The sequence below is a fragment of the Pelophylax lessonae genome, assembly GCF_965119305.1.
Source record: "Pelophylax lessonae genome assembly, chromosome: 2".
Lineage (NCBI taxonomy): Eukaryota > Metazoa > Chordata > Amphibia > Anura > Ranidae > Pelophylax > Pelophylax lessonae.
The window spans coordinates 188,256,549-188,277,586 of record NC_138769.1 but is presented as its reverse complement, the minus strand read 5'-3'; positions in this window follow the sequence as shown (position 1 = coordinate 188,277,586).

Sequence of the window (21,038 nt, the reverse complement as noted above, 5' to 3'; positions counted from 1 at the left end):
TAATGGCGTCTGATCTATATAGGCGGAAATCAAGCCTCCCACATCCGGTCAGAAGGCCGGATGTTGGTCGGAAAGAGCCGCCACAGACGCAGCTGGAAAGAACGTTACCATGGCGATATGACGCCAGATGGTGCCATCTCCATGGCAAGCAGATTATGGCGCCGATGGTTGTAGCACAGCCCAGCCCCCCACCTGGATGCAGAAGGCAGAGGCAAGTAGGGGGGAGGAGCGGCTAAACAACCATCGCAGCCCCGGAACAGGAAACCCAGACCAGCTCTCGTGATCCAGGTCCACTCTGAATTACATAGGGACAAAAAATGATTTTTAAAACTCAAATAACTGGATTTGAAAATAAAGCAATGGGAATAATTATATTGAATAAAAAAGAACTAAAGAAATCAAGTGGCAGACCTCTAAAGTAATGGGTGTCTTCCACCCAAAAATAGATAAGAAGAAAGGGGGGAAGAGATCTGCCAAAGTTAAGATAAATGTCTGGTTGCCTCCATCCCAAAATTTGTATTATAGGAGAAGAAGAAATGCGGGACTTTAAATGAGTTTGCAACCAGGCATATGTGTTTCCAAATGAGTATCATGTAGAAAAAAACCCCCACACAAGGAGGGGAACCCATAGAGAGCTGACATAATTGTACAAATTTGATTAAACCATATTTATTAATCACATATATAATTATTGCAAATAAGGATAATTACACTTATTTTTTTTTTTTAAATTAGTTTTTTTATTGGATTTTCAAGAAAGTACAAAACACGAGTTAACATGGTGTACAGAGTAACATATAAATGTGACCTGTGAACACAGTGGTTTAAAAAAATGAAGAAAACATTTGTATACATAACCATCCTTAACATGGCTGTGATCGCCATGTATGTCAGAAAATTTGCATATTAACCCTTACGCAAAGAAAAAAAAAAACACAGAAGGGAACAAAAACAGAAGGAAACAAAAAGGGAAGGGGAAAAGCAGTAGGAAAAGGGTGAGCAGCAAGGCGGGGTAGTAGCGACCCCCCTCTACGTTGTCTGTCAACCGTTGCAGTTACCTCAAGACACGTGCTGACCCCAGGAAGCACCCAAATGGGAACATTTCCGCCCCCTGGAGCCGCACCTGTCCAGAAATTGTATTCATACAAAAAAAGGAAGGAAAACAGGATTACATTCTGGATGTTCGAAATGCCTCCCATAATTGCCACCTGTTGTTAAATTGTTTAAAGTTTTGAGTAGAGCATGAAAGAATTTTTTCGTATTCAAATTACTCTTATTTAATATACAATAAAATCTATAAAAATAGTAGGTTAAACATGGCATCAATTTTTCCAATGATACATGGTCTGGAAACATGAAAAACACTTGAATATAGCTGAGTAAATATAGGCTCAACGCGTTTCGTGGACCTCCGTCCACTCATCAGGAGCTTGGAGAAAAATAGAGTATCTAAAAATAAATAAAGAATCTCAATTATACCAAAGTAATATTGAAAGAAAAAAAAAAGGGGGAAAAGGGGGAAAGGAAAGAGGAATAAATCAATTAATTAATGGAATGGGCACTACCTGAGATAGTGTCACGTATCCAGAAATATTCCAATTTGGGAAATAGGAAACAAAGGCTGATCCGAGAAATGCCTGACCTGGGGCTGAGGCATAGACATCATCCAGCAAAAGAGGGGAAAAAAGGCAGCAACAAAATGGAGAACCGGTAGGTGGTTGATAATATGGCAGATGTACTGGGATCAATAAGATCTAGAAATATAAATTGCTTAATTTTATTATGTATTCCTTTGAAAACATTTTTATGAATGTATTGCATGATGAATTTAGTAAAGGCGCTCAGCACAGCTTAACAGCTATTTTCAGGCAACAGAGTTCTACATGGAAAAGACATAGCTTGAATTACAAATTTCAATGCCTCCAAATACAGATTACTGTAAAAAATGTTAGATTAAAAAAATGTTTTTTGCAAAAGAAAAATAACAAACATATTAAAATGTAAAATGTTATGAGGAAATTACCTTAAACTAACCCTTTACCACCGACACATGCGATAAATTACCACGTGAGAAAATTCGGTAGTTACCGAACAATGGAAAAAATACCACATTCGTTATTTAACACTAAATTCTTAGTGCATTTAATTTTCACAATTGATTTACCTCATGCATTATTTTACCACATTTTATTTGCCATTTTTTACATCTTAGTGAATTGACCCCATAGTCACATACATAAAATTGTCAGGTTTATTATAGACTAAGCAACATACTGTAGATCTGCAGGTATCACATGAAGCCCTAACACATTTCACATACACCAATGCCAAATGATAAGGCTACATAGATAAGCATACTCTCTGCAACCGTTTGGGCCAACTCCTCCTTTTATCAAATCCTGACAGTTTTTTGGGCCATACACACTATAAGATTTTCTGAAGACTTTTTCCTTTAGATTTACCAAAAACAAATAATATGAGGTCAAACCTAAACACTTTCAATTTGTATGCAATCTGGCAGGCCCTTGCACTACATAGAAAAGGTAAATCTGAAGGAAAAAAAGTCTTCAGAAAATCTTATAGTGTGTATGGCCCTTTAGAGTTGAGATTCAGCATGCCATTGTTGGGTGGATTGATTCCAGGGCAGCAGTATACTTTAAAAAAGCATGGCAACTAGCACTCTCAGAACTGGGTCAGCAATGACAGTCCCTTTAATTCTTTCAAAATGTTATGTTTACGTAAAGGTTAAGTAAGATTGCATGTTAAAGAATACATTTCAATATTTGTTGGGGCCATTTGCATGTGTACCACATAACACTGGTTGTTAAAGAGTGAAAACCTGTTATGCATTTGTTTTCATAATAGGATCCATTTGCTGCACTGCACAAAGTCCCAAGATAGTTCTCAGCAGCTAAAAGGACATAGTGAAAGTTTATAAGTATCCAGCAAAAACAGATCTGGCTGGCCTCTTCTTGGAAAACAAGTGGCCTGACCCAAGCAGTTAAAGCTGAACATCAAGCAACAGTTTCTTCATGCTGGGATCTCTTAGTGACGTGATTTATAGCTATGGGACTAGGGTATTTCCCAACTCCAGACAATACATCTACAGAAGTAAGCTCTGATGGGTCAATTTGTAACCAAGTTTCCTTTGATGTACTTGTGAATGGACTTGAACCACCAGACAGTTTGCCTGCAAGATTGTATGCAGACCAATCAGTCATCACAACTTGGAGAAAACCTCAAGACATACTAGAGAGGCATTAACTTGACACCAGCAGGAAATAACCTGACAGTTGCTCCTTTGTAAAGAAGCATTTCGTATATTGGCATGAATCCACAGACTACTCACTATGAAAGAGACAGTGAGGGGGTGAAAGCCTTCCTGACACAAAATCAAACAGAACTAGGCCTTAAGTAATGTACTGTGTAAATAATCATTACATTCTACCTCACACTACAGAAGGTCAGTTTATATTCAGATGAAAAAAACTAAAACAATGCCTTATGCATAAAATACAAAATTCTCTTTATTATGTAGATGTTAGAAGAATTTCTATTATTTATTATTATTTAGAAATTCTATTTCTATTAATGATAACATTTCTATTTGCACATGTAGGTAACTGTGCCATATTATTTTATTTGTGTATCCTTATTTACCAGTTTTACAGCCCAATTGCTGAAGAGACGGGCGCTTGCTTTCTGTATAGAAGCAGCGGTCTCTCTGCCCCGTTCCACCCAAAACATCTTGGGGGGAATTTATCAAAACTGGTGCAGACAGAAAGGGGGTTATTTACTAAAATTGGAGAGTGCAAAATCTGGTGCAGCTCTGCATAGAAATCAATCAGCTTCCAGGTTTTATAGCCAAAGCTTAATTGAACAAGCTGAAGTTAGAAGCTGATTGGTTACCATACACAGCTGCACCAGATTTAGAGTGCACCGGTTTTAGTAAATTTCCTCCATACTCTCAAGGAAAGCGCAGCTGCTTCATATTCTGTCTGCTCTAGTTTTGATCATCTCCTTTAGGGCCGGGTTCACACTGATAAAACACAACTGTTGTATGACTGTCGATCTGACTTTTCCCTGCAACACCGGTCCTACATCGGTCCTACTTCCATCCGACTTGAATGAGCAAGATACGATTTTGCTCTGACTTTGAGATAGTCCAAATTGTACTTTGACCAATCAAAACAATTCCTTTTCCTGCTGTTGTAATCACCATGTTCGATGTCACAAGTTGGATGGTTAGGAGGAAGATCCAAATTTGATCAAACTTGAATGATATTGAATGGGCTAAAGTCGGACCAAAGTTTGACCAAAGTAGTGCCGGAACCTTTTTCAAAGTCGGACGGACTTGTGTCGGAGCAGTTAAGATTGCTCTCATAGGGAAGCATTGATTTGTAAACGTCATGCGACGTGCTCCCAAAGTCGGAGCGTTTGTTGCACCAGTGTGAACTTAGAAGATGTTTCTATATTTCCTCTGCCAATGTTTATATACTGTTGTTTGTTTCATCAGCTTGATTAATATTATTTGTTGGTTTATGGAGTCCATTCACATTCCCATACATGAGCTAAATAATCTGAAAATGGGCCATGAACTAAAATCCCTATAGGAATTATTGAGCAGCATTTTTCTGTGAGTCCAGGGTGGGGGCTGAGCCTTGACACCCTGAGCCTACTAGAAGTGAGTCGAATGACACTGGGCATCATTCAACTTAGAAAAGGATGATAAATTAGTGAGTTTATGGGGTACAGTCCATAGGGTGGAACTTGTAAAACAGCCAGAGCTGCTTTTTCACTTCTAACTAATGCTGGCCAGTGTCATTATATTCTTCATTGCCCAAGTAGAACTTGTGCTTCAACCACCTGGTGACCGCTCACAGTAAATATACTGCGAGCGGGCGCCGGCTACAGGCTCAGCAACATACTGGCACATGCACACTGGTGAGGCCCCTGGGATGTGAAGAGCAATCTTGTGACCACTGTGTCCGGTGATCAAAGCAGATCATGGTGCCCAAGCAGGACTTGTGTTTAACCACCTGCTGACCACTCACAGTAAATATACTGCGAGCAGATGGCAGGTGCAGACTCAGCAACATACTTGTACATCGCTGAGCACCTGCACACTGGTGAGGCCCCTGGAGTGTGCAGCAGAGCAAACTTGTGACCACTGTGTCTGGTGGACCAAGCAGATCATGGTGCCCAAGCAGGACTGGCGCTTTAACCACCTGCTGACCACAGAGTAAATATACTACGAGCAGACGCCAGGTGCAGGCTCAGCCACATACTGGTGCATCGCTGAGCACATGCACACTGGTGCGGCCCCTGGGGCGCACAGAAGTGCAAACTTGTTACCACTGTGTCTGGTGGACACAGCGGATCATGATGACTGGTACCTTGCCGCTCATATGTCCTCGCTATGATTGGTCAGAGCAATTACATGATTACAATGTCAACAAAACAATCATGAATGGCTTTCATTCATGACTGTTTTGGTTACTAATGTGGTGCTGTGATTGGCCCACAGCTATCACATGACACCTGGGCCAATCACAGTACCCTGTACCATGTGATTAGCTGTAGCCAATTACAGATCACAACAATAATGGTGATCATCACTGTTATAAGCAATAATAGTGTGAAAAAATCCCTGATCACCACCCAGAGTATTACAGTGTCACTATAGTGACACTGAAGTACTCTGATGATAAGATTTAAAGAAGTAAAAAAAAAAATGTTCTAAAAAATCTATTTATTTAATTTTGACATACCGTCACCAGTCATTATCCCTGATAACTGTCATGCCAGTCATATGATCATGCTGTACTGCACTGGTGACAATAAAAAAGTAAAGTAAAAAATAAATAGTGGAAAAAAAAACATTTTATTTAATTTCTTCATTTTCCAAACAATTTTCCAACAATTTGGACAAAAAAATTACAACTTCCAAAAACTCACCAGGCCTCTTACTAAATACCTTGGACTGTCTACTTTACAAAAAAAGGACATTTGGGGGGTATTTGTACTGTCCTGGTGTTTTATGGCCTCAAGACATGAGACTGTCAGTACATTAGGATTGATCAATTTTTTGAATATGTATACTATAGTTTGTAAACTTTCACACGGACTAAATAATATACACATTTTGGGATTTTTTTTTACTAAAGACATTTGGCCTAAATTTATGAAAAAAATTGATTCTTTTGATATGTCTTATAACAGAAATTAGAATATATATATATATATATATATATATTTTTTTTTTAAATTTTCTGTCTTTTTTTGTTTATATAATAAAAAATGAAAACCCAGTGGTGATCAAATACCACCAAATGAAATCTCTCTTTGTGTGAAAAAAAATATCAATTTAATTTGCGTATTGTGATGCATGACCGCACAATTTCCAGTTAAAGTAGCAGGAATAGCAAAAAATGTCCTGGTCATGAAGGGAGTAAAAGTGGTTAAAGCAGAGTTCCACCCAAAAGTGGAACTTCAACTTTAAGGCCTTCTGACCCCCTGACATGTCCTTTTTTTTGGGGGGGGGGGAGCGGGTACCTAGATTTGACAGGTACCTGCTCCCACTTCCACTCAGGCTGCCTAGGCGGCTGAGTGGAAGTTATCCTCTCCCCCTCCCTCCCTGCAATCTTCTGGGACAAATCACATGCACAGTGCATGAGTTGGAACCTTCTACTGAGGTACAGCATATTCCACAAATTCACAAAAGGGGGCAGAGTCTACCAGATGAAAAGGCAGCAATTGTAGTGCTAGCAATTTGGCCAAGCTAGCATTTAGATGATGAGCATGTGGATGGCAGGAACAGTATTTTTTTACACTTTGACAGCTAGGGTAGCGAAATTTGCCTACTGCTCAAATCAACAGGTGGTGTAATGCTAGCAGATTGGGTGCAAGTACCTGTGGCACCCATGCTATACTATCCCGCTCAGTGCAGGTTTTTGAGAGGACTTGAGGTATAGTAGGGGTAGGGATCCCAGATGAAGAGCAAGGAGAAGTCTGCATTTTATTATGATGTGGGTCTTTCAGGTGTTGCCAATAAACTACATGGCAGGTCATCATATGTCTTGTCAAGCATGTGGTGCCCAAGCGGCTGGTGTTCTGACCATGCTTGATCCGCTTCAGACAGAAATTGCAAACAGCAAAGCTGTGGTCTGCTGCACATGTGTTGAAAAAAGCCCACACCATTAAATTTTAGAAGTCAGCAGGGAGTTAGCAGCGCCCTGCACCTGTGGAGCTTTATGGTTTAATGCAATAGAGGGGCTGCCTTTCAGCCAGCCCCTGGAGGACATCCTGCCTCGTTGGAGTTGTTCTTTCTCCTCCTCCTCCTCCTCCTTCTCACTTTCCTCCTCTATTCTCTCAGGCACCCAAGTAAGGTCAGTGACCTCATCATCCCCTCCCTCCTCATCACTGGAGCAAACTTGGCAGCATGCTGCAACTTTTGGAACATGACTGCTAGTTTCTTGTCCGGCATTGTCACCCCCTCTCTCTAGGCTCATGTTATCCCCTTCCTCAACCTGGGAACCAACATTGGTGCATTCAAATTGCTGCGCATCCTCCAGCATCATGTACCTGACACTAAGATCAAATAATTCCAGTGACTTCTCTGTGCATGATGGTGAGGCTACGGAAGGAGTAGCTGTGGACAAGGAGCCTGTGGAATAGGCCACTTTGGCAGCTGTGATGGAAGGCAAACTAGTATGAGCCTGGGTGACAGAGGATGAGGAGGATGAGGACGGCTTAGTTATCCACTCCACCAACTTATCTGCGTGTTGTGGCTCAAAAACACAGCCAGCACCAGAAAAAAAGGACAAGCGTGCCCCGCCTGCAGAGGATTCACCATGTTCACGACCACCACTTTTCAATGTGGACACAGAGGCTGCTTGCCCTAATTTAGTGGTCTGTGAAAATCTGCCTCTCCATGTTGGCCTTTCAGACATGATGGGGATTTTTGTTTTTTTTATAACTTTTCATTATAGAATGTGGGAAATATGATGCTTGAGTGCAATACGTTTGTGCTTGCTGCACTATAAACTGTTTTATTATTCTTTTTTAATTTACGAAATTTAATTTTTAAAAAACCCTGCTGATGCAGAAGGAATAGCACCTACGATGCAAAAGGGGGGACAGCAATTATGCCCTAAATATAAATACTGCTGCTGCGCCACAAAAAAAACCCCCTGCTGCTGCAGAAGGAATAGCATCTGCGATGCAGAGGAGGAACAGCAATTATGCCCTAAATATGGTTCGTGCTGCAGTGCCACAAAAAAATTCCAAATAAAAAACCCACTGCTGACGCAGAAGGAATAGCAACTACTACACAAAGGGGGGACAGCAATTATGCCCTAAATAAAATTAGTGCTGCTGCTCCACAAAAAAAAAGAAAATCACTGCTGACGCAGAAGTAATAGCAGCTGCGACACAGAAGGGGAGTACTAATATTACAGCAACAGAACCTGATGCTGCAACAAAAAAAAAATGAAAAGAAAAAATATATATCAATAATAAGAAAAGGAAATGGGATCAGTGGGATGACCCAGACGTGTTGTATACACCAACACTTCAGTGGCCCCACTACACTGACTGCAGTACACTGTGTTACACAAGATGAATCAGCACAGCACTACACTACACTGACTGCAGTACGCTGTGTTACACAAGAATCAGCCCTACACTACACTGACTGCTCTGACTGCATTAAACATCAAAGCAGAATCCACTAACTACCCTGCCTAATCTCCACTCCTAACACACTACACACAGCTGTCGTGTAAGCAGCCTTATATAGTGTGGGGCGTGGACTTAGCCCCTGAGCCATGATTGGCTAAATGCACCCTGCCTTTGGCCAATCATGGCTCTGACTGGACATTGTACTGTGATTGGCCGAAACATACAAGCAAGGTGCGTGCTTTGGCCAATCACAAGCACTTAACGCACTGCAATTGCATAGTGCATTATGGGGCGCTCATCGGTGGGCGAACTTCACGCCGAGCACCCTGAATCCTGCCTCCCACGTGGCGCGCAACCAGCATGCTTTGTGACTGCTGTGTTCTTCAGACTATCACAGTGACCCTTTACCATGTGATCAGCAGATCACATGTAAACAGACTTGTCGGTTATCAAAGTGGGGGGTGTCATGGCGCTCTTCTAATATCCCAAGGTGATACAAGGAATGTGGGTGGATGGGAGGGGGGGGGTTATGGGGCTGTGTGGGGGGTAACAAAGTTTGGTACTGTAGGGAAGCTATAGTCCGCGGCAGCCGGCTGAAGCGTGGAGAAGCCCTGAGAGATGCAAGAAAGGAGAGAGCGGCGCCAGCTTAGTATAGTACAAGTTTATTTAACACTGTTAAAATTGGTGACTCACTGTCTGAGGTTGGGTGAGACCGGTACACAAAGACTGTTAGGGTCATCCATCTTCCTCTTCCAGGATAGTGGTCATAGGAGAAGGTGGTGAGGTTCCAGAGGTATAGCCGAGCCGCTGTGGGGCTGCTAGTTGTCACTGGCCACTGCGGAGCATGCACAACAGGGCTCCGGCTGCCGACTTCTGATCCCTGATGACATCACTTCCTGGCAGGAGAAAAATAGGGGTTGCACGCGTTCAGAGCATCCGTGCTCCTTCGTCAGGCGATGGGAGTGTCTCAGGTGGGGCAGGGAATTTATACCCTGTTGCCGGACTAATTGCAAAGACATCTGTCTGTGGGGGGGCGGAGCCAAAAGACTCTAAGAAAGTCATCTCAGTAAAAACACAATTGGGGATACATGTCTCTAGGAAATCCATAAAAGTACATAAAAATACATAAAAATACATGATGGTATTACATAAAAGAGGACTTATAAGAATAAATCCCATAAAAACAATACTGACATGGCCATGGGGAAAATAGATCGGTAATGTGTGTATACATCTACATGAAAAAACGGTATTGGAGGGAAAAAATAAAAATAGAAATAAATGTAAAGAAAAAAAAAAAAAATAAAAAAAATAAAAAATAAACATAAAAATAAAAATAAAAATATATAAATGAAAATAAAAATAAACATGAAAATAAAAGTAAAAATAAAATAAAAATAAAAATAAATATAACACTAAAAATAAAAATAAATATAAAAATAAAAATGAAAATGAGAATAGAATACACACATACATATATATATACACACATACACACATAAAAAAAAAAAAAATATATATATATATATATACATATATATATATATATATATATATATATAAAAATATATTGATGGAAAAAAAAAATATATATATATATATGTCACTGATAGGGAATGATGTGTGAATGTATGAGGTGTCACAAGTATATGTGCAATATTTTAGAGTGTGATATTGATTTCTAATCCCTCGTTTAGGCCTCCTGGCGCTAGAGTGTCCAGGGTATAAATCCAGTAGTTTTCTCTGGTACACAGTCGCTTGAACCGTTCAGCAGGGGGAAAGTGTGCAGGGATGGCTTCCAATACCCACACTTTGAGTCCATCGGAGCACTTGGGATGATACTCAGTAAAGTGTCGGGGGACGCTATGTTTATCGGAACCTGTTTCAACAAGGTTCCGATGCTCTCCAAAGCGTTTGCGTAAGGTCCGTATTGTACGGCCTACATAAAGTAGGTTGCAGGGGCACACGAGGCAATAGATGACATATTCCGTCGAACAAGTGTAGAAGTCAGTGAGGTGATGGGTTTTTCCATTGTTTGTGAATTCCTTTAGACCGTGTCTCACATGTTTGCATGTTAAGCACCTGGTCTTACAACATTTGTACATTCCCTTGATTTGGAGAAAGGAGGTGAGTGATGAGTTAGTTTTTGGTCTAATGGAGCGGACCTGGCTTGGTGCTATTAGAGTTTTGAGGTTTTTTGCACGCCTGTATGAAAAACGGGGGCGCTCGGTGAGGTCTGCACGTAGGTAAGTGTCTTCCTTTAGGATTGCCCAATGTTTATGGAAAATGCGTTCCATGTGCTTGAATTTACTGTGAAACTGGGTAGTGAATCGTGCAGAGGTGGGATGATTGTTTATTTTCCTTGTATACTCCGCTCTACTTTTCTTTAAATCTTCATGCAGGTAGTGGTCAGAGGCTTTTGTTATGAGTTCTTCAGGATAACCCTTTTCAAGAAATTTCTGTTTGAGTAGTGTTCCATGGTGGAGATATGTTTGGGACTGAGTGCAATTGTGTTTAAGGCGGCAATATTGGCTCTTTGGTATGTTCTGAATCCATCTGGGGTGGTGACAGCTATTGTAGTGCAGGTATGAATTTCCAGCGGTGGGTTTGACGTAATTCTGAGCACTGATTGTATTATCATGATGGTATAACTCGAGGTCCAAGAAAGTGAGTTTTTCGGCATCTGAGACTGATGTGAAGGATAGCCCCATCTGGTTGTTATTGCAGTGTTCGAGAAATGGTGGTATGAGGGAGGCAGGGCCATCCCAGATGATAACTATATCGTCGATATATCGACCAAAGAAGATGAGATGAGAAGCAAAGGGATTGTTGTGCCAAATGTATTGCTGCTCCCAGTAGCCCATAGTTAAGTTGGCGTAACTGGGGGCAAAATTGGCCCCCATGGCCGTGCCTTTGATTTGGGTGTAGAACTCGCCATTAAACTCGAAGTAATTGTGGGTGAGACAATATTCTATGAGATCCAGGAGAAAGTGTGTTTGCCGGGGATTGAGTGCAGATTCATCATTCAAGAAGAAATGTACGGCCTGAAGTCCAATGTGATGTGGTATAGATGTATAGAGAGAGACTACGTCCAAAGATAGCCAGAGATATGATGGTTGCCATGGTGTGTGGTTTTTTTTTTTTTTTTTTTTGGTGTTTTTTGTGTTTTTTTTTTTTTTTTTGGTGTTTTTTTTTTTTTTTGGGTGTGTGGTTTTTTTTTTTTTTTTTTTTTTTCTTCCCAACATGGATATCATTGAACACATAGAGTCCGCCAAGTACACTATACTTGACGAACTATACATGCTTTTCCCATCGACTTTTTTTCAAAATCAGGCCTCCATCCCCAGACCCCAATATCGCCTATTATGTGCAAAATTTCGCAAAATAGAAGACCTTATTCATAAGGCCAATATGCAATGGTGGGATAGGTTCTTCCTTCAAGAATATCTCAATAACCACATCACCCCTAGAGGCCTTAGGGTCCTAAAAAATTGTCCATTCTTGAGTGAAGAAATGGATCGAGAATGGTTCCACATATCAGAATTCTGCACACGTAAATGGATGTCCATTATTATCACACAGAGAGAAGCCCAATACCATTCCTTCATCTCCAAAACTCAAACGCTAATTTCTTCCCTCCAAAAAGACTTTTCTCCATTTCCATCTTCTTGGCTCAGAAAACTTAAATTAAACACAAAATTTCTAGAAGATTCCCTCCTTCGAAACAAATTGCAAAAAATACGAAGGGATGTAGATGACTATGCTCAGAAAAAAGTTTTCAATTGGAAATCCACACAGTCCCCCCCTCTCACTACCGCCACAGGCCCAGTCCCTCTCATGGACTGTCGCCCTGTCAGCCGGCAATCCACACAATCTTCCCTCCCATCCACCACCGCTATAGGCCCAGTCCCCCTCATGGACTGTCGCCCTGTTCCCACACCCTCGCTACTTAAGAGGGTACGTGCATCATCCAAACAGACCAATTGTTCTTCCAGCAACCTACCACCACGTGGAAAGGACCCCCCTAAACCCCTTATTCCGTCCCAACCTTGTTCTACATCATGCAGTCGTCAAGCAGAAGTCCCTCGCCAAAGGAGCAAAAAGGCTACCAGATCAAAAATAGATTCCAGCACACCCCATCCACTTGACAATACTGGGCAACAGCATATCATGCCCACAGCTCAACAACACCATACATCTGAACCCGGCCCACCCAACCAAACCAGCTCAGGAACAGAGGACACGCAATACCATGTATTAACCACTGACCCTCCTACCACAGGAGTGAACTCGGTTCCCCAATCACAGGAGCCCCCTAATGCTACACCCAACACACCCCCTATAAGCTTACCAGCTCCCTCTTCCCCCCAGTCTTTTTTAGTACAAACCCCCCTACCCTGCTCAAAAAGAAAATTCATCGCAGAGGTAGAAGAGGGGGAAAACGTAGACACGGACAGACCAGAAAAGTCACGCAGACTATGAAAATCTTCAACCTCTCCAACCACCCCCTCTCCACATCTGAAGAATCCCTCTTAGCCCGAGGACTCACTTTTGCGCCTACAGCTGCTCCCAATCCATTCACCCTTTTCCTAGATCTGAACAGATTCATACGGAACCTTACGGTGCAACGCTTCTTCCATATTCAAGCTAACAAAAACAAAAACAGTATAAAGGAATCACCAATACCCAATATAGATGATATTGACAGTTCTCCCACCACTGAACAGAACTATCATTTCAATACACAAGAACTACAGGCTCTAGAGAATTTAGAAGATCTATACACTTGCGATACTGATGATTACGTCTCCATTCTTTCCCAAAACCTACCTGGTTCCCCAGCCATACAGCATACTACGTTTCGGCCCAAATCAGTTTTTTACCCCACATTTGCTAAAGGTCCGTACATTCAAAGCTTCTACCAAGTGGTCCACGCTGATATACGCCGCATGTGCCAATCATCCCATGACCAAACACACCCTGCCTCCAATCTAACACCTATGGAAAAATCGGCTTTAAAGGAACTCATGAAAAACCCAAATATCATCATAAAATCAGCGGATAAAGGTGGTAGCCTGGTCGTTCAAAATAAAGCTGACTACATTAAAGAATCCATCAGGCTTCTGTCCGATAGCTCCACCTACTTAAAACTCACCAGTGACCCCTTGCCCGAATTCAAAGTGGAAGCTCATTCCCTTATTGAAAAAGCGGCAAAGGACAATGTCATCACCTCCACAGAAGTGTCATTTCTCAAACATGACTTTTACCATAGGCCATATTTTTATCATCTCCCCAAGATCCATAAAGATCCCCTTCATCCCCCGGGCAGACCCATCATTGCAGCCATGGAGAGTGTCTCCAGTTATTTTTCCATCTATATCGACCATTTCCTTCAACCGATAGTCCAACAACTTCCGTCATATGTCAAGGATGGCATCAATCTACTGGACCTATTATCCTCTTACCCATGGCAACCATCATATCTCTGGCTATCTTTGGACGTAGTCTCTCTCTATACATCTATACCACATCACATTGGACTTCAGGCCGTACATTTCTTCTTGAATGATGAATCTGCACTCAATCCCCGGCAAACACACTTTCTCCTGGATCTCATAGAATATTGTCTCACCCACAATTACTTCGAGTTTAATGGCGAGTTCTACACCCAAATCAAAGGCACGGCCATGGGGGCCAATTTTGCCCCCAGTTACGCCAACTTAACTATGGGCTACTGGGAGCAGCAATACATTTGGCACAACAATCCCTTTGCTTCTCATCTCATCTTCTTTGGTCGATATATCGACGATATAGTTATCATCTGGGATGGCCCTGCCTCCCTCATACCACCATTTCTCGAACACTGCAATAACAACCAGATGGGGCTATCCTTCACATCAGTCTCAGATGCCGAAAAACTCACTTTCTTGGACCTCGAGTTATACCATCATGATAATACAATCAGTGCTCAGAATTACGTCAAACCCACCGCTGGAAATTCATACCTGCACTACAATAGCTGTCACCACCCCAGATGGATTCAGAACATACCAAAGAGCCAATATTGCCGCCTTAAACACAATTGCACTCAGTCCCAAACATATCTCCACCATGGAACACTACTCAAACAGAAATTTCTTGAAAAGGGTTATCCTGAAGAACTCATAACAAAAGCCTCTGACCACTACCTGCATGAAGATTTAAAGAAAAGTAGAGCGGAGTATACAAGGAAAATAAACAATCATCCCACCTCTGCACGATTCACTACCCAGTTTCACAGTAAATTCAAGCACATGGAACGCATTTTCCATAAACATTGGGCAATCCTAAAGGAAGACACTTACCTACGTGCAGACCTCACCGAGCGCCCCCGTTTTTCATACAGGCGTGCAAAAAACCTCAAAACTCTAATAGCACCAAGCCAGGTCCGCTCCATTAGACCAAAAACTAACTCATCACTCACCTCCTTTCTCCAAATCAAGGGAATGTACAAATGTTGTAAGACCAGGTGCTTAACATGCAAACATGTGAGACACGGTCTAAAGGAATTCACAAACAATGGAAAAACCCATCACCTCACTGACTTCTACACTTGTTCGACGGAATATGTCATCTATTGCCTCGTGTGCCCCTGCAACCTACTTTATGTAGGCCGTACAATACGGACCTTACGCAAACGCTTTGGAGAGCATCGGAACCTTGTTGAAACAGGTTCCGATAAACATAGCGTCCCCCGACACTTTACTGAGTATCATCCCAAGTGCTCCGATGGACTCAAAGTGTGGGTATTGGAAGCCATCCCTGCACACTTTCCCCCTGCTGAACGGTTCAAGCGACTGTGTACCAGAGAAAACTACTGGATTTATACCCTGGACACTCTAGCGCCAGGAGGCCTAAACGAGGGATTAGAAATCAATATCACACTCTAAAATATTGCACATATACTTGTGACACCTCATACATTCACACATCATTCCCTATCAGTGACATATATATATATATTTTTTTTTTTTTCCATCAATATATTTTTTTATATATATATATATATATGTATATATATATATATATATTTTTTTTTATGTGTGTATGTGTGTATATATATATGTATGTGTGTATTCTATTCTCATTTTCATTTTTATTTTTATATTTATTTTTATTTTTAGTGTTATATTTATTTTTATTTTATTTTTACTTTTATTTTCATGTTTATTTTTATTTTCATTTATATATTTTTATTTTTATTTTTATGTTTATTTTTTTTTTTTTTCTTTACATTTATTTCTATTTTTATTTTTTCCCTCCAATACCGTTTTTTCATGTAGATGTATACACACATTACCGATCTATTTTCCCCATGGCCATGTCAGTATTGTTTTTATGGGATTTATTCTTATAAGTCCTCTTTTATGTAATACCATCATGTATTTTTATGTATTTTTATGTACTTTTATGGATTTCCTAGAGACATGTATCCCCAATTGTGTTTTTACTGAGATGACTTTCTTAGAGTCTTTTGGCTCCGCCCCCCCACAGACAGATGTCTTTGCAATTAGTCCGGCAACAGGGTATAAATTCCCTGCCCCACCTGAGACACTCCCATCGCCTGACGAAGGAGCACGGATGCTCTGAACGCGTGCAACCCCTATTTTTCTCCTGCCAGGAAGTGATGTCATCAGGGATCAGAAGTCGGCAGCCGGAGCCCTGTTGTGCATGCTCCGCAGCGGCCAGTGACAACTAGCAGCCCCACAGCGGCTCGGCTATACCTCTGGAACCTCACCACCTTCTCCTATGACCACTATCCTGGAAGAGGAAGATGGATGACCCTAACAGTCTTTGTGTACCGGTCTCACCCAACCTCGGACAGTGAGTCACCAATTTTAACAGTGTTAAATAAACTTGTACTATACTAAGCTGGCGCCGCTCTCTCCTTTCTTGTCGGTTATCAACACTCCTTTATTCACACACTGTGTCTGTGTGAGGAAAGGAGAGCTGTTAACCAGCAAGACTGTCAGTATATTGTTTACACTGATAATCAGGGCTCTGATCATCAGTGTTCTGAATATCAGTGCAGCCCCATCAGTGCTGCCTATCAGTGCTACCTATCAGTGCTCATCAATACCGCCTATCACTGCTCATCAATGCCGCCTATAAATGCCCATTATTGCTGCCTATCAGTGCTCATGAATGCTGCCTATCAGTGCCGCCTATCAGTGCTACCTATCAGTGCCAACAATCAGTGCTCATCAATACCGCCTATCACTGATGCCTATCAGTGCTCATCAATGCCCATCAGTGCTGCCTATCAGTGTTCATCAATGCTGCCTATCAGTGCCCATCAGTGCTTCCTATCAGTACCACCTATCAGTGCTCATCAATGCTGCATATCAGTGCCACCTATCAGTGCTCATTAATGCTGCCTAGCAGTGCCACCTATCAGTGCTCATTAGTATTGCCTATCAGTGCTGCCTATAAGTGCCACTTTTCAGTGCTCATCAATGCTGCCTCTCAGTGCCCATTGGTGTCACTTATCAATGCCGCCTATTAGTGCCACTTAGTGCTCATTAATGCCGCCTATCAGTGCTCATCAATGCTGCCTATCAGTGCCCATCAGCAGTACTCTGAGCTGAGAGTGTCTCTCTCTTACAGCACAGACTCAGAGCCTGCACTGACAGTCCATCCTACCTTACACAGATAGAAGACAGCCGATCACTCTTTCTCTTTCCGCCCCTCTCCTGTGTTCACAGCGGGAAGTGTAAAGCTAAGAAGCTGAATGTGCTCATTCACACTTTCCATGGTCTACACAGGAGAGGGGTGGGAGGAGAAGATTAGCTTCCTTCTATTTGTGCAAGGTAGGAGGGACTGTCAGTGCAGGCTCTGAGCCACTGACAGAACGGGCGGGCCCCCTCCCTTTGCAGTGACAGAAGGGGAAGGCGGGGGTGGGCCACCTCCTCTCGCTGTGACCGCCCCCTCCCCTCACAGTGGCAGAACGGTGGGTCCCCCACAGTGGCAGAACTCCTGGGCATAGAGCAGGTATAAAGTATAAAATGTTCGTTATTAAAAAAAACAACAACAAAAAAAACAGACTTTACAATTTAAACATGGAACTCATGACAATGTGCAGTTGGTGATTCCAAATGTAAACAGAATAGGAAAAGGCAATAGGCTCAAAAACAAACTTTAAAAGAGATGTACCTAGGTGCATGCACTATCCCTCCGATGTTGCATCTGTCCCCCCGGTGCTTCTACACTGAGAACTGAGCGATTAAACATTACCTATTGCTCGGTTCTGACAGCTCCCCGAGCAGAGACCTGCTGACTGTCAGTCACAGCTCTCTGCTCTGCCCCCTCCTCGCTCATTGGAGAGCTAAAATGTGGAGGGGGGGTGGACGGCTGGCTCAGGCTCAGGCTCTCAGTAGCTCGCTGAGAGGCTAAGCTGGGTGTCGGTCCAGGCACCTGGCTAATCCCGACTCCATGGTTGTGATGACGCGGTGCCTGGATCGACTTCTGTGACGTCAGCAGACTTCAGCCCGCTCTCTGCTGAAAAAGGGTCATAGGAGTGCAGAACAAACTGCACTCCTGTGATCCATAGGAGATTTACAGCCAAACAAGCTTTGGCTGTACATCTCCTTTAACACCAGCCTCAAGCTGGCCATACACTATACGAAAAATCGTTCTAACTCATTATCGAAAAACTAACACTAGGCCTTGAGAGCAGATGATCGTGCCATCATGTAATAGTTCAATGTCATGTTCATGTTCAATAGACATAAATTAATCAGTTGTTTGTTCATTTTTACACATATACCTAGTGCAAACAGTTTGGACAAGAAACACAATTTTTAATTTATCGTTCATTTGGCAGAAAATTTCCAAACTTGTCCTTCGTTTTTTTTTTGGCTCAAAAACGTCACAACCGATTTGTGTCCATTAACTGGCTGAAAAACTAACAAACTGTCCAAATGACCGAATTTATTGCCGTATTGCCACCATAAGGCATTATATTTTTAACCAGGTGACTGTAATTTTTAAAGAGGAACTTTAGAGTAAAAAAAAAAAAAAAAAGGGTGAACAGGCATGATTTTAATGCAGGAGAGACATGCTTTGTCTCTTCTGCATTAAAGTTACTTACCTGCCTGTCTGCCCTTGTACACGGAGCCTTGCACGTGCAGCTCACTGTACAAATTTGGCGATGTTGAATCTGAGTGAGCTCCTGCACATGTGCGGGAGTAATGTCATCACTGCCTGGCCTATGAAGAGACCTGGAAGATGGCAGCTGGCTGCCTGAAAATGTCAGCGGGCTGGTGAGTGAGTTCGCTGGAGCAAAGGTGAGTATAGTTCTGCTTTATGTTTCCTTGGACTCAACTGAAAATAACTGTCAGAAAAAAAAAATTAAAAAAACAATGATATACTTTATATGCTAGTGCGTTAGCTTTGTGAAATGAGTCTAAAGCCTGGTACACAGGTACTGAAACTCGGCTGGTTATTCAGTAATCAGATGACTTTTGGTACATCACAAGATCAGCGCTTGCAGCCAATAACTGCAAACAATGATCAGTGTATTCTGGTAGGTGGTGGGGGGAAGAATACAATAGAATTGTCTGAATACAATAGAATAGCAGGAGAGATCCTTGCGTCACACATTGTTGTGTTGATGCAGAGATCTGTCAATTTTTATTTTTGTGCAACCCATTGACTGAAGAAAAACACTGAACACGTATAACCCAGTGTCAGGTCACCTGTGACCAGGTGACAACTGCACCCTGTTGGAGGCAGGGGTGCAGCGCAAGGTAGTGAACCCAATAGCAGACTGCTGCAGATGGACCGGAATGTGAGCCCAAGATTCGCCAGGGCGCGGAGTCTAAGACCCAGCAGGTGTTCACCAGAGCCTCTAGTGGTGAGGATGGACTTGGCTGCAGCTGGGCCCAAGTCGCGACCTTTGGGGTCCCCCAGGTCACGCTCCGTAGGGAGAGAAGGGAAGCAGCCACTCAGGACACACAGAATGGTGATGGGTAAGCCGAGGTCGGGGTAACAGGCAGACAAGGGTAGTCAAGGGACAGGCCAAAGGTCAGGGTAACAGGCAAACAGGAATAGTCAGAGACAAGCCAAAGTCGGTACACAGAAGAGTAGTTCAAGCACACGGCAAACAGGAAACTAACACTGTTGAACAGTAAAGCAGACCTGAAGTGCACTGGTTAATATAGACTTCCTGAGATGACCTGGGCGAAGCAGGAACAGGAAGTAGAGGTGATAAAAAGGAAACAGAAATGCAGTCTGACCTCTTAATACAGACATGATGGGACAGGTAAGCTCGCCAAACTATTGCAAGTCCATGACACCCAGCTAACTCCTTGGACAAAGAGCCTACAGGGTGGTTGGAACTTTTATTCTGGTGCTCATCCTTTGCTCTCGACTGTCTTGATCAGGGCTGTCTTTAATAATAACTGGACCCTGGGCACACGCTTTCATGCCTCCCCCTAGGCAGCGCAGGCTCAAGGCCAGGCAGCTGCTTTAGGCCCCACAACAATGATGGTCCTGGTCCCCCTGACAGGAATATTTTTATTTATATGATATATATTGTAATGTTTGGGGGGATTGTGGCTCCACAGGACCGAGTGCAAAACTGTTAAAGTTTAAACAAAAAGGCTTTTATTCAGCAGGTAAATAAGGCTTCCAGCAGCACACAAGCACAAAAATACAAAATAAAGTGAGCTTATCTGCAGCACAAAGTAAAAGCAAAAACACATACAGTTTGTAGTTGGGTCTTCGCCCCCAAGGTTTAGTTAAGGTTAAACTACAGATAGGGGAATTCAAAGACACCCCGAAAATCAAAGTGAAAAAATTATGCAACAGGCTAGTCCATTTTGCTGAAATTTCATTGCACCAACTCAAAATGGTACTCAGTAGTTTGTATGGCCCCCACGTGCTTGTATGCATGCCTTACAAAGTCGGGCAATGTTCCTAATGGGATGACATATGGTGTCCTGGTGTCCCGATTTTATTTTTTTTACATTTTTTCAATAATTGGCTCTCTATCAAAAATGACAATTTTTAAGAACTTTATTTGTGTGATTAATAGTCCCTGGGGTATGACCCAGAACCCTAGCACTTTTTAGGGGCATTTATTGGGTTTTAGGGCTTCAAAATGGTGTTTTTTGATTACCGAAGTTCGGGTCCCATTGATTTCAATGGGGTTCTGAAATCCGGGCCGAACTTTCGGGAAGTTTGAAAGTTCTGGCCGAACCGAACTTTTGAAAAGTTCGATCATCCCTACTGGCCAGTGGCCACTGGAGTGCTCAGAGTAACCCGAGAGAAGATGAGGGGAAATGTTTTCTTGAGCCACCCCTCCAGGTAAGGGG